This window comes from Zea mays, chromosome 3 (genome assembly GCF_902167145.1).
Source record: "Zea mays cultivar B73 chromosome 3, Zm-B73-REFERENCE-NAM-5.0, whole genome shotgun sequence".
Taxonomy (NCBI): Eukaryota; Viridiplantae; Streptophyta; class Magnoliopsida; order Poales; family Poaceae; genus Zea; species Zea mays.
The window spans coordinates 103036220-103048853 of NC_050098.1; positions in this window are offsets into that span (position 1 = coordinate 103036220).

Here is a 12634-nt window from a genome sequence, read left to right on the forward strand (position 1 = left end):
AATCCAAGGAAAGATGTTATGAGAAATCGTTGAATTGCGCCAAGAAACTGAAAGACAACTTTGCAAAGGTGGGTGCATACTCATCGGAGCAAAAGTTTATTAGAGGCGATCTTGAAGGAGTTATTGAATGGATCGGCGAAGAAGGTGAAGCTTTTGAAGAAATTCTTAGTGACCGTGGAGATTGTTGCGCTTCGCCGGTGCCCGAGGGGTTGCAGCGGTTCTGGAGAAAAATGGCTGTGAACACGTTAAGGCTACAACCCAGCCGTCTTCTCCATAGACAACGCTAAGTAGCCTTCGGCCGAAGCTACTTTGATAGGCGGAAAATTCTATTCCGATGTTTGGATGAAGGGTGGCCGCGAGATAGCCGACAAGGCTATAAGGAAAAATGAAAAAGAATCTCATGAGGCCTGAGAAGAAGCCAAGCGAGCCGAAGAGGCTGCTGAGCGCGCAAGGCGTATAGGTATTATTAGTGAATTTTAGCTTCGGTGTTTGTTTCTGGCTTCGGATTAACAACTTGTTTTTACTACAGCTGAACTTTCACCACGACCTGAGCCATATGATCCCGAGGCCGATCCGGCCATGAAGGCAGCACTAGAAACGATAAGGATTGCCGAAGAAGCCGTTGACGAAGCTGTCAACAAACTCCTGAATGAAGCTACCGAGAAGATATTGAAAGAGGACTAAATTCTTGTGTACTAAGAAATGTAATATTCGTGTATGAGTCAAACTTGGAATATTTGTATGTATATTAATGTAATATATTTTTTTGCGATGTATGAAATCTGTGTACATACCTATTTTTGAGCCTTCGGCTAAAAAACGCCTTCCCTTCTTTTCATGCTACGCAAAGGAAAAAATCACCCCTTTCTTATGTCATAGCTGTTATATAATATTATTGTCGACAAAGATTCTCTTGGCATGTAAAACTATAATTATCGAAGGTACACTTCGTGCTTCAGCACATTGTTCCATTCGTCGCATATTTTGAAAGAAACGTCTTTGACTCTTCCACAATATTGTTACCGATGCAACATGATGTATGATGTAATGCTATGCGAAAAGATGCGATGAATGATGCAGCATGATGTTTATGCCGAATACACATACCCACATGGAAACATGCCTAGACTCTGCATCCCCTTAGGAATGACTTTTGAGTCTCTTCACCTTCTATTTCGGTGGCATTTAAGCTCTGCATCCCCTTAGGAACGACTTTTGAGCTTCTTCACCTTCTATTTCGGTGGTATTTAAGCTCTGCATTCCCTTAGGAACGACTTTTGAGCTTCTTCACCATCTATTTCGGTGGTATTTAAGCTCTGCATTCCCTTAGGAACGTCTTTTAAGCTTCGGAACTTACTTTGCGCTCCCTTAGGAACGACTTTGTAGCTTCGAGACTTACTCTACGCTCCCTTAGGAACGACTTTGTAGCTTCGGGACTTACTCTGCGCTCCCTTAGGAATGACTTTGTAGCTTCAGAAGCATTGTTGGGGGGTTGCATTCTACACTCGTTGGTGTGACCACAATATTATTACATCAAATTAGAGATTAAACCTCCATGAACTGTTTTTCATGCAAGAAAATAAAATGACAGACAAAATCGAAGATACACCAGGTTAGGATATTCTTTAGTAAATGTGCTTCAACTGGGGCATAGTGCTGTTGACTGTGCGAGCTTCGGACTCCTCTCGAAGGTCGCGCTGTTGCTGAACATGGTGGTGCCCTTCTGGCTGTTGATTGTGAACCAGAGTAGGTGCTAGCGGTGGTGGTGGTGGCAACTGGGCACAGGATGCTTGAGAATGGCTTGTCGAAGCGACAGAGGCCGTAGGCTGTTGATTGCCTACATACTCTGGGACGTAGGGAGAGTAGCATGAAGCGGTATGTAGAACCTGCTTCGGCTAATTCTGTCGTGCTTCAGCTTCGGCAATTTCTTTCTGCTTCTAAATTGTAACCTGGCATGTCCTTATGGTATGCCCCTTGTCTTCGACACAGAACAAACAAAACAGTCTCCTGGGCTGATCTCCATATATTCCTCTGAAGCTTCTGCCACCTCTGCCTCTTGGAGCTGGAGGCCTGAAAGAACTTTGTTGCGCCCCTGATGATTGAGAGTTGTGTTGTTGCATTTGGGTATGACTCCCCCTACTGTCGCTTGCACTAAAATTATGAATCGACCTAACATGCCTAAAGTGGAATCTTCCTCCGAAGCCCCTGGCCAACTCAGAGTATCTGAAGGCTTCTTCCCTTCTTTGCCGAAAATCATTATCGGCTCTGATGTACTCATCCATTTTCTGGACAAGCTTCTCCAAGGTTTGCGGTGGCTTCCTTGCGAAGTATTGCGCCATAGGTCCTGGCCGTAGCCCCTTGATCATGGCCTCAATGATGATCTCATTGGGCAATGTAGGTGCTTGAGCTCTCAGTTGCAAGAACCTTCGGACATACGCCTGCAAGTACTCCTTCTGGTCCTGCGTACACTGAAAGAGAGCATGGGCAGTGATCGGCGTCGTTTGAAAACCCTAAAATCTAGTCACAAACATATCCTTTAGCTTCTACCATGACGTAATTGTCCCTGGCCGAAGAGAGGAGTACCAAGTTTGAGCCACACTTTTGACTGCCATGACGAAGGACTTCGCCATGACTGCAGTATTGCCCCCATATGAGAATATGGTTGCATCGTAGCTCATCAGGAATTGCTTCGGGTCTGAGTGTCCGTCATACATGGGGAGCTGAGGTGGCTTGTTTGACGGCGGCCACGGGGTAGCCTGCATTTCTGCTGCCAAGGGAGAAGCATCATCAAAAGCAAAATTGCCAAAATTAAAGTCACCATACCATTCATCATCATTGAATGAGCTTTCTTGGCAAAGCTCCCTGTGTTGGGGCCTTCGGTCTTGGTCATCTTGAGTGAGGTGACACATTTCTTTAGCAGCTTCGTCGATCTTCTTCTGAAGGTCGGTGAGCCGAAGCATCTTTTCCCTCTTCCTTTGCACCTGTTGATGGATAGCCTCCAAATCCCTGATTTCTTGATCTAGCTCCTCCTCCTGAGATGTTGGGCTAGTAGCCTTCCTCTTCTGGCTCCTAGCTCTCGTAGCGTCTCCTGATTAGTGTCCAGTGGCTGTAGGGCAGCCCCTGGCACCGTTGTCTTCTCCGGCGGCATTGCGAAAGTCGATGCTTGCCGAAGGTGGTCGATTGAGTTCACCGGAGGTGGGTGCCAGTGTTGGTCCTTGTTCTTGAATGCTATACATCAAGAACAAAGCAACACAATTGTTAATTATTAGAGACCTTCGTCCTTCGTAGCATTATCTCCTTTGGGATATAATGATCTTCAGACAAAGGTCATGAAGGACATACCTTCATCATCTCAACAAACAAATATAAGCAAAAGTACATGAAATACAAAGGAATGCAAATAATGATGATATATCAGTAAATTATTTGCGTTCTCATTTTATAAACATGAATAAATATCCACAATATTTATATTACATTGATACCTTCGGCTTGCTAGAAGGTGAAAATGCGAGAGTGACGCAAGAGTGATTACAATCCAGCGTGAACAGTACGGTGTTACTGTTCATCTATTTATAGGCTTGGGACGCAGCCCGGACAAAATTACAATCATTTCCCTGACATTTACTGTTAATCTTAAGGTGAGCTATCAAGGACTCAGCAGTCTTTTCCCCTTTAAGTCGGTTTCATCTTATGTCTTCGTCATTATACTAAGCTGAAGCTCCTTTAGCCACAGCTTTGGCGTCCGTTCATTCTGCCTTCGGGTTGTATTTCAATACCACACATACCTTCATTCCAAAGTGGAAGCCTCTTGTAATAGTCTATGTTACACTGAAAAACATATTAGTCACGTTTTTGAGAACCTTCGGAAGAGGAAGGCCCCCAACAGTTAGATTGGAATGCGAGCTCGACGTCACATATTGTCTCCGTGAACTGCCCCGGTGTCGACCGACCAATTTCCATCGGTCCTAAGTCGGCTCATACAAGCATCGGGTTTTCCATGACCTACTAGTGCTCCCCGTTCTCTTCATTTGAGCTCCATGGTGTTGTTGCCTCGCGAACAGGCGCCGTGGACCCGGAACCCCATCATGGTCATGGGTGGGTCAGAGCAGTGCTTGTGAACTAAATACATGCCATGAGATCATTCGATTTAGGTCAGGGTTACGTTTAGTGAAAGGGTGCTCAGGCTTCACACTGCCGCGACCGGGGTTTTAATTTCGTCGGCGCCACTGGCAATGGTCGGCGACGGGATTTGTGAAGATGAAAGAAGCAGAGGGAGTGGAAGAAAAATTGTTTGAACAACCAAGGGTCTTGGCGCAAATCTGCAAGCGCGAGCGCAGACGTGCACAATATCTGCGTGGGCTTCGGCGAGTAGGGTCGAATTCGACCTGGTACTATTCATATTTTTGTTCTTTTCTTTTTAGTGGTAGCTTGTGAAATCCATTAAAAATAGTAGAAAATTGATAAAATCATGGGACCAATTTTATTAAACTCCTAAAATCATGTAGTATTTAATAAAAATAATTCCAAGATTTTTATTTCAAACCATACATTATGTAGTATTCAATGGTACTTAAGTGAGGCCTTTCAGAATTTTAGAAATAGTTTAATAATCCCAAAAATCATAAAACTTTTTTGGTAGACTTAACATGTTTGTTATATACTTTGAGTAATGTTTCATTTTGTTTGGACACTGTTTGACTAGGAAATCAGTAATAAGTCCAAAGGATTAACCATTTTTAATACCAAGTAAGTTAGAGGTAGTTTTGTAAATAAAATTGAACTTAGTAAACTTACCATCACTTGTTAGCCTAAGGAGGTTAGTTAAGCTAATCTTAAAAGGGTATCTAGCTAGAAAGTTTTAATGGCTGATAAACACCGTGAATGAAAGTTGTATTCAAGGCACTACTTACTATCTTCTTGTTATGAATTTGCATATCCATGACATAGCATAAACATTCATATATATGTATTATTGCGTATAGAGCACAAAGAAGAAACTATAGTAGAAGAAGAGGTTGTTTCTCCAACCAAGAATCCTCTCGTGGAAAATAACTTTTACTTTGACATCTGTGGTGAGGAAGCAGATACTTCTACAACACAAGGCAAGCCCCGGTGCATTTATTTTTCCTTGTATTTTAAAGTTTTAGCAACTTTGGATGTTGCATTAGGTGATAGGAATTGTGTGATAAACTATTGATGCATTTCCTTCCTTAGGAAATTGAATTCCATTCCTTGTTACCTGATTTATTCAAACAAGTTTAATGATTCTTAGCCTTGCTTTAGAAAACAAAATGTTTTGTTTTAAAAAGGTGATGCTTCACACTGGGATGGGAATTTTTACAAAGGAAAGACTTATGATGGTGAATGCATCATGACTGTGATGGATTCAACATCTGAAAAGAGTACCTCTGTAGGGTGCCAAACTTTGGGTTATAAGCGATAAAGATGAGACCAGGCGGGTGACTTGCACGAGAAGGAGGTCTTGGTGTAGTGTCTCCGTCTGAGTCATTTAAGGACTGAGTCAATGCAGGCTTGATTATCAAGGACCTTTTAACTGGCTACATGCGTCATCATGGGTAAGCTTTCCCTCGGACGGACCAATACCAGAATAGCTCGCCCGCACTAGGCATGGGAGATGGTGAGGGTAGCGTGTGCCCTCCATGGCAAGAGGCTGGACGGTGGAGTAACTGTACTCTCGGGTAGCGGGAACCCGTTCTGGTCTTGAGAAACCCGGGTGCGAGTTGACATATGCAACGGTTAAATGCTACATATGTCTTGTGGTTGGAGATCCCCAGCTAGGTATTAGTCGATTCGGATCGTTGTTACTTCTCGGACATGAAGACTTGGTCACTGACCTATACCGTAGTGACAAGTAAACTCACAGCATGATAAAAGATGGCTAGTGTAGGCGAATTTTTTGATCTAGATTAGGGAACAAATCTAGATTTAGGAAATTACTTAATTTGAAAAGTAAAATGAATCCATAAGGACCAACTTCAGTAAGCTTTGTGCAAACTGGGTCATTGGTTCTTACTAAACCTTACCTTGACTCCTAAAGGCCAGCATATCCTTGAGAATCTTTTCTTTTAGTAGGGTAAGACTTGCGAAAGTACACTCCATACTTAGGTTTTTCGAACCCATGTTGTTATAGGTGATGACACTACAGATTTTTGCTGCTTCTGTTCTAAGATCGTCCCGAAGCAGGAGGATGAAAATTAAATAAAACTTATGGAAGGTGCCTATCTTTTGGTGATGTAATAAGTACAAGCACTCAAACCTATATATTGTAATAATGGCTCTTTCTATATTGTACCTGTGAATGTAAATTAAGTTATTGTAACTCTTTCCGCTTTTACTCCGATGGTATGAAATGTCTGTGATATGGGATGAACACTCTTAGGAGATGTGAAGGAGATACAGGAATTAGGTCCTGTCGAGATATTGGGTGCACCTGCATGACTGTCTAAGGTCCTTGGGACAAGGACATCTGTAGGTGGGCCTAATATCTTGGGAGGTTCTGTGACAAGCTGTGGTTAATATGTACACGTGCTTTGCTGGTCCACCTATAGGCGTTTGGTGCTGTCTTCCTTAAAACGATGTAGGGCCCCTCCCATTTGGTTCAAGCATCCCTCTTGCTTCTACTCGCGGTGTGCGGATGAGGACTAGCTCACCTTCATCAAACTCTTTGGCTTTGATGGACTTGTTTCTCCAAGTCTTGGTTGCTTCTTGATATCTGGCGATTGTGTTAAGGGCCTTAGCCCTGTAGTCTTTGAGCAAGTCTTTGTTCACGGATTCGTTGGTCTCCGGTGTTAAGCTGTTTTCCACTCATGGGGATTTAAATTTGAGCTCTTGTGACGTCATTGCCTCCACACCGTACATCAGCTTGCAATGTGTGAAGCCTGTGCATCTAGTCTCAATTATGTTTGGTCCCCAAATGACTTCGGGAAGTTGTTTGGGCCAGTTACCCTTCGCGTCTTCATGTAGCCTTTTCTTGACTGTCATGAATTTTTTGTTTGCTCTTTCTTTGTGCCATTGCACTAGGGATGATATACAGAGGCGAAGTAGACTTTGGTTCCAACTAATGCACAGAAATCTCGGAATTGTTGGGTATCAAACTGTTTGTCGTTGTCCATGGTTATTTCGGAGGGAACTTCGATCTGCATATGATGTTCTGACAGAAGATTTTTTGGGTTGTATTTGACTTTATAAAGGAGGCTGCCTTCACTTTTCTCCATCTAGTGCAGTACTCTACTACGACAAAAGCATACTTCAAGTTCCCTTGAGCTGTTGGTACGAGTTCAATGATGTATATGCCCCAACACAGCAGCGGCCATGTGTGGCCAATTAACTTGGATTTCTGTGAGAGCCCCCCTTTGCTTGGAGAAAACATCTGGCAGGCTCCACTGTTTTGGGCGATATTTTGGACATACCTAACAATTTCGGGCCAAAAGAAACCAAGCCACAAGATCCTTGAAGCGAGGGCCCTAGGGCCGACGTGTCATCCGGAGATCCCTTGATGGACTTTAGCCAGCAGCTCTCTGCCTTCATGCTTGGTGATTCATTTGAGAAGGGCTGGACAATTCCGTGCATGTATGAGTTGTCTTCGACAACTGTGTATTGGCTACTTCTATATGCAAGCCTGGATTCTTCCGAAAGGTCCGCTGGGTGGTAGTGCCCTTGTAGGTAAGATATTATCTGGACCCTCTAGTCCTCTTGGCAAAAAATGTTGACTAGTATTACTTCTAGGTCTAGCTATCTTAGAAAGGGTGTCTCGATGACCTGGTAGAACACATCGAAAGGTAGAGGATCTCCTCTTGAAGCGGCCTTCGCTAGCACATTTGCTTCCTCATTTCTTGAGTGGTTAAAGTGCGGGACTATGAATCCTCAAAATTGCCTTTTGGGACTTCGCCTGCCTGACAGATATTGTAGCAGGACCGGCTCCCGTGCTGCACAATCTTTCTCAATCTGGCCCACAACTATTCTAGAGTTTGTCTTGATGATACAGGTTTGAACTCCACAATGTTGTTTGTGCATTTGCCGAAGTCATTTGTGAAGTTGAGATGAGCACCGTATCTAGATCTATGAGTATTGCTAAGACTCTAGCCCCAAAATGATCCTAGGCTCCATCGCAATGAATGACCCAGGTAGTTTCATTGGTTGGTGGCGAAGGGGTGAAAGTCCTGGTCCAATCAACGAGAAGTCTGCTAGGACTTGCGACTTGATGGCACTCCTGAACTCGAAAGTCAAGTGATACCCTAACAATTTCATGGCCTATTTTCCTATTTGGGCGAAGCCTCAGGGTTGTTGTGTATGTCAGATAGACTTTGCTCTATTAATACCTTGATTTTATGGGCCTCAAAGTATTGTCTTAGCTTTCTTGATGCCATGACCACAACATAGGCGATTTTTTCCATTTCTGACATGTGGGTCTTCAACTTAGTGAGGACTATAGAGAAAATATACTTAGGAATGAATGAGTTTGCCTTCGGCTTGCTTTTCCTGGACAAGGACTACGCTCACTGCACGATGGGAGGCCGATAAATAGAGTAGCAACTCAACTCCTGGGATCGAACTAGATAGGGTGGCCAGCTCTGACAAATATGATTTGAGATTCTCGAATGTTCTTGCTTGTTCTGGCCCCCAGGTTAAGTCTTTTGCACCTCGCATGACTTTCATGAACGAAACACTGCACTCCGCTGACTTTGAAATAAACCTATTCAAGGCTCAATGCGGCCTGTCAGCTTCTGAACTTCTTTTACTATTTATGGCGGGTGCATTTCTGCAATGGCCTTGATTTTATCAGGGTTTTATTTAATGCCTCTTCTTGTAACTAGATAACCCAAGATGCGCTGGTCTGGATTTAGCCGGAATCTAGCTTCTCTCATATTGGCAAAGGTCTCCGCCAGGTCTGCAAGGTGATCTGCTTTGTTTTTGCTCGTGATGACTGTCACACCCGGATTTAAGGACAAATCAAGATGCATCACACATGTGTGCCATGATCAAGTCTCACACATATGGTGACTCAGTGTACAGAAAACAATGTCACATCTTTATTACTTAATACAATTTTTGTACAAAATAACTTAGATAAAATACACCATATGACGACAATGATCCCTTGCAACCATAGTTGACTGGGAGACGACGACCTAGGTCTCTCCAAACTCATCTTCATGGTCCTCCTCTGGTGGTAGATGCTCTTGACCTAGTGTGACTATAGCAAGGGTGAGCTCCCATAGGGTCGTCGCTCAAAAAGTCTAGGAAAAAAGTGTAGTATAAGGCTTACCAAGGATAACAGTTAAGGCTTAGCATTGCCTTTAATTTTGTTGGTCAAAATTTTATTAGCAATTACTAAGTATAAGTAAATACCATCCCAATTAAATACTGGACTAATATTGAAATTCCCGCAATGCAATGCATGGCAGGTTAAGTTTATTTCCATAAGTTACTCATGTGAGGGTCCGAGCTACTCATGACCGTGAGCGCAGCTGATATACCAGTTTTACAAGCTGCAGAGGTTGCACATCTTTACCCACAAGACGTGTTACCTTTTCGCGTCGGGTTGATCGGAACCTTATACACTTCCAAGGTGAGTTAGCCAGGGCACACTGAGAGGCCTTTACAAAGTTCCATTAGCTTGAGAAACCACGCTATGGTTTCAGGAAAAAGGGGGGCATAGACTTTTTTCCAAGGTCTATAACCCCATCCCAGTAATTATTGCCAGCACTATGCTCTGCAGTGATTCACTCTCCGCTTGCCCTTTCAGGTAAGGTAAGCTCTCGCTAGCTTTTCTAATTAATTGGCCAAGGCTGTCCCATTCCACCCTTGTGGTAGCACTGTTGTCTCGGGTGGTTGCTCCATGTTCCAATTAACAAAATGATCTTGACATGCATAAGTAACTAGCAATAATAAACCATAATGGAACATGATCATAAATCATAAGTGACATTAGTCCCAAAACAATGTAGAGCAATAGCAAGACTACCCAATAATTCATTTGTATGCAAGGTGTAGGGTAAACAAGATTAGGTAACTTATTAGGTCCCATCAATTTAACCTAACAATGCAAGAATGACGAGAATATAAGAGTAAATATTATTATTATTAGGTCAAAGAATGTGATCAAGACACAAGTTGTCTTTACTTGCAAATCCAACTACTCAGGTACTTCCCCAAAGTTAGGCTTCAGATTCCTCGTCGTAACCTCGCTTTTATTCATAGCAAAACATACATATATACAAAATAATGAATAAAAATAACATTACATCAATTATGAAAACAAACCACACAATAATATTCTATGTGTTGCTACAAGATCGTAGGTTCGAGAACCACTAAATAAAAGTTAAAACGAAGAAGTTATGGGTAAAACAAGAATTTTTTTGGTGCAATAGATCTAACAAATGAGATCTAACATATGGGATCTAATAGATAGGATCTAATAGATAGGAACTAATAGATGGGTTTTAACAGATAGAATCTAATAGATAAGATCTATTGTGGGTACCTTCTTTCCCTATTTATTTTCATAAAGCGAAGGCACCACCTAGGTGTGCTGCTCTTCATGCCGAGGGAGGGGGAGGGTCTTCAATGTACGTGGTGGGGGGTGGCTTGGGGCACGTGCGGGCAAAGGGGTAGTGGCTTGTTGCAGCTTGTCGTACGGCCGGATTGGAGAAAAAATGTTGCGAGATTAATGTTTCGGGGAAGAAAATCACATGCTATAATATGTGATAAACGAAGAAATATAGAGAAGGGCAATAGAGGGCTCACCGAAGAAGAAGGTCCTCGCCGGAGTTGATGAGGAACTCGAACTTCGACGAATGTTTGCGAGAGTTGTAGATTGAATTTGGAAAAACGATTTCATGTTCTGGGATAGGCTTATCTAGGGGAAGCAAGTCATGTATTTATAGGGGTGGTTTGAGTTTATCCAAAATCTAAATAAATTCAAATTTTAAAGATTTTCTATTTTTAGAAAATACTGAAAATCAATTTTAATGTCGAAAAATGTCCAGATTGCTCTAAAAATTCTAGAAATGTTTTGGCATCTAATGAACTCAATAATAATATTTGGAGATTTTAAAATGATGTTTAAGTACCTCAAATAAATATATTTTTCTTTTCGGAAATAGAAAAAATAATCAGATAAATATGAAAATTTAACGGAGACTTCTACGATATATATTAACATGTTTCAAATAACCTTTTGCACTCAGAAACACTATGCAACAACATGAATGCAACACACTCAGTTCAACCTTATGATTCATTTTAATTTGATTTATAAAAATTATATATTTAAAACTATAATTTGTGATTCTAAACCACTCAAATCTTAACAAATTAAACTAAACCTTGAAAAAAATATTGGTTCAAAAAATTACGGTGTTACAACAATGTTGTCGTGGACGTAGGTGAATCTATTTCGGCCAACTTGGTCTTTAAGGATGGACCTAGTGAGACAGGAGAATGTGGATCTAGCTTTCTTGAAGCCTTCGGGCTCATGAAGTAGTAGGTGCCGAAGGGTGTGATGAAATTGGCATTTGCCTTGTCCTCTTTACTGAGATATATTTGGTGGTAACTAGAAAAATAGTCGAGCAGGGACATGACCTCGTAGCCTAATGCAGAATTGACAATTTTGTCGATGCAAAGGAGGGGAACTCATCTTTAGTGCAGGCTTTGTTTAGATTGGTGAAGTCGATACACATGTGCCATTCACCATTCTTATTTTTGACCATAACAACATTTTCAAGCCTAGTGGGGTAGTCGATTGGTTCAATAAATTTTGTGTCCAAGAGCCGCTAAACTTCAACCTTGGTTGCCTCCGTCTTCTCATCTGACATCTTGCGGAGTCTCTATTTCTTGGGGTGAGCAGAGGCGTTGATATGCAGTCTATGTTCAATGATACTTGGGTTGACCCCAACCAGGTCAGATGATGAACGAGCGAAGACATCTTTATTCTTGCGCAGGCAGTCTAGCAAGCTGGCATCGTCCTACAGAGCTAGGCCTTCGCCAATAAATATTGCATGATTGGGGAGAGAAGTATTGAGTGGTACTTTCTTGGCCCCCTCGTCACTTCGGATGGGGTTTTGGTGCCTATTAGTCTTGGCTGGCGGCTCTGGAGTGTGATGACTCCGTGGGGTCCTAGGATCTTCATCCACAAGTATAATCCATGGATTGCTGCTTTGAAGGCATTAATGACCCCCTTCCTAGGATTGCATTATGCGGATACACCATGTCAATGACGTCGAAGGTGGTCTGTTTTGTCCGCGCGTTTGGGCCAGCAGCAAAGGATAGTGGTAGGACTATTTTTTGAGAGGTAGGTGGCCTTAATTTCGAATCCGAACAGAGGATTATCTACTAGCTGCAACTATTTTGGATTGATGCCCATCCCGTCGAAGGTGTGGAGGAATATAATGTCGGCCTGGCTGCCGTTATGTTTCAACTGACGATCATTGCGTCGGTGTGTGGGGCGTTTCAGAGGGGGAAATGTGACCAATTTATATGGACGACTGCCCCATTAACGATGACATGGTTGACACTTCTGTAGTATTCTCTTCTCTGCGTTTTGGTGTCGAAGTTTACACTGAAGCCTCCACTGATCACATTGATAATGCCGTGAATCGAAGGTTGA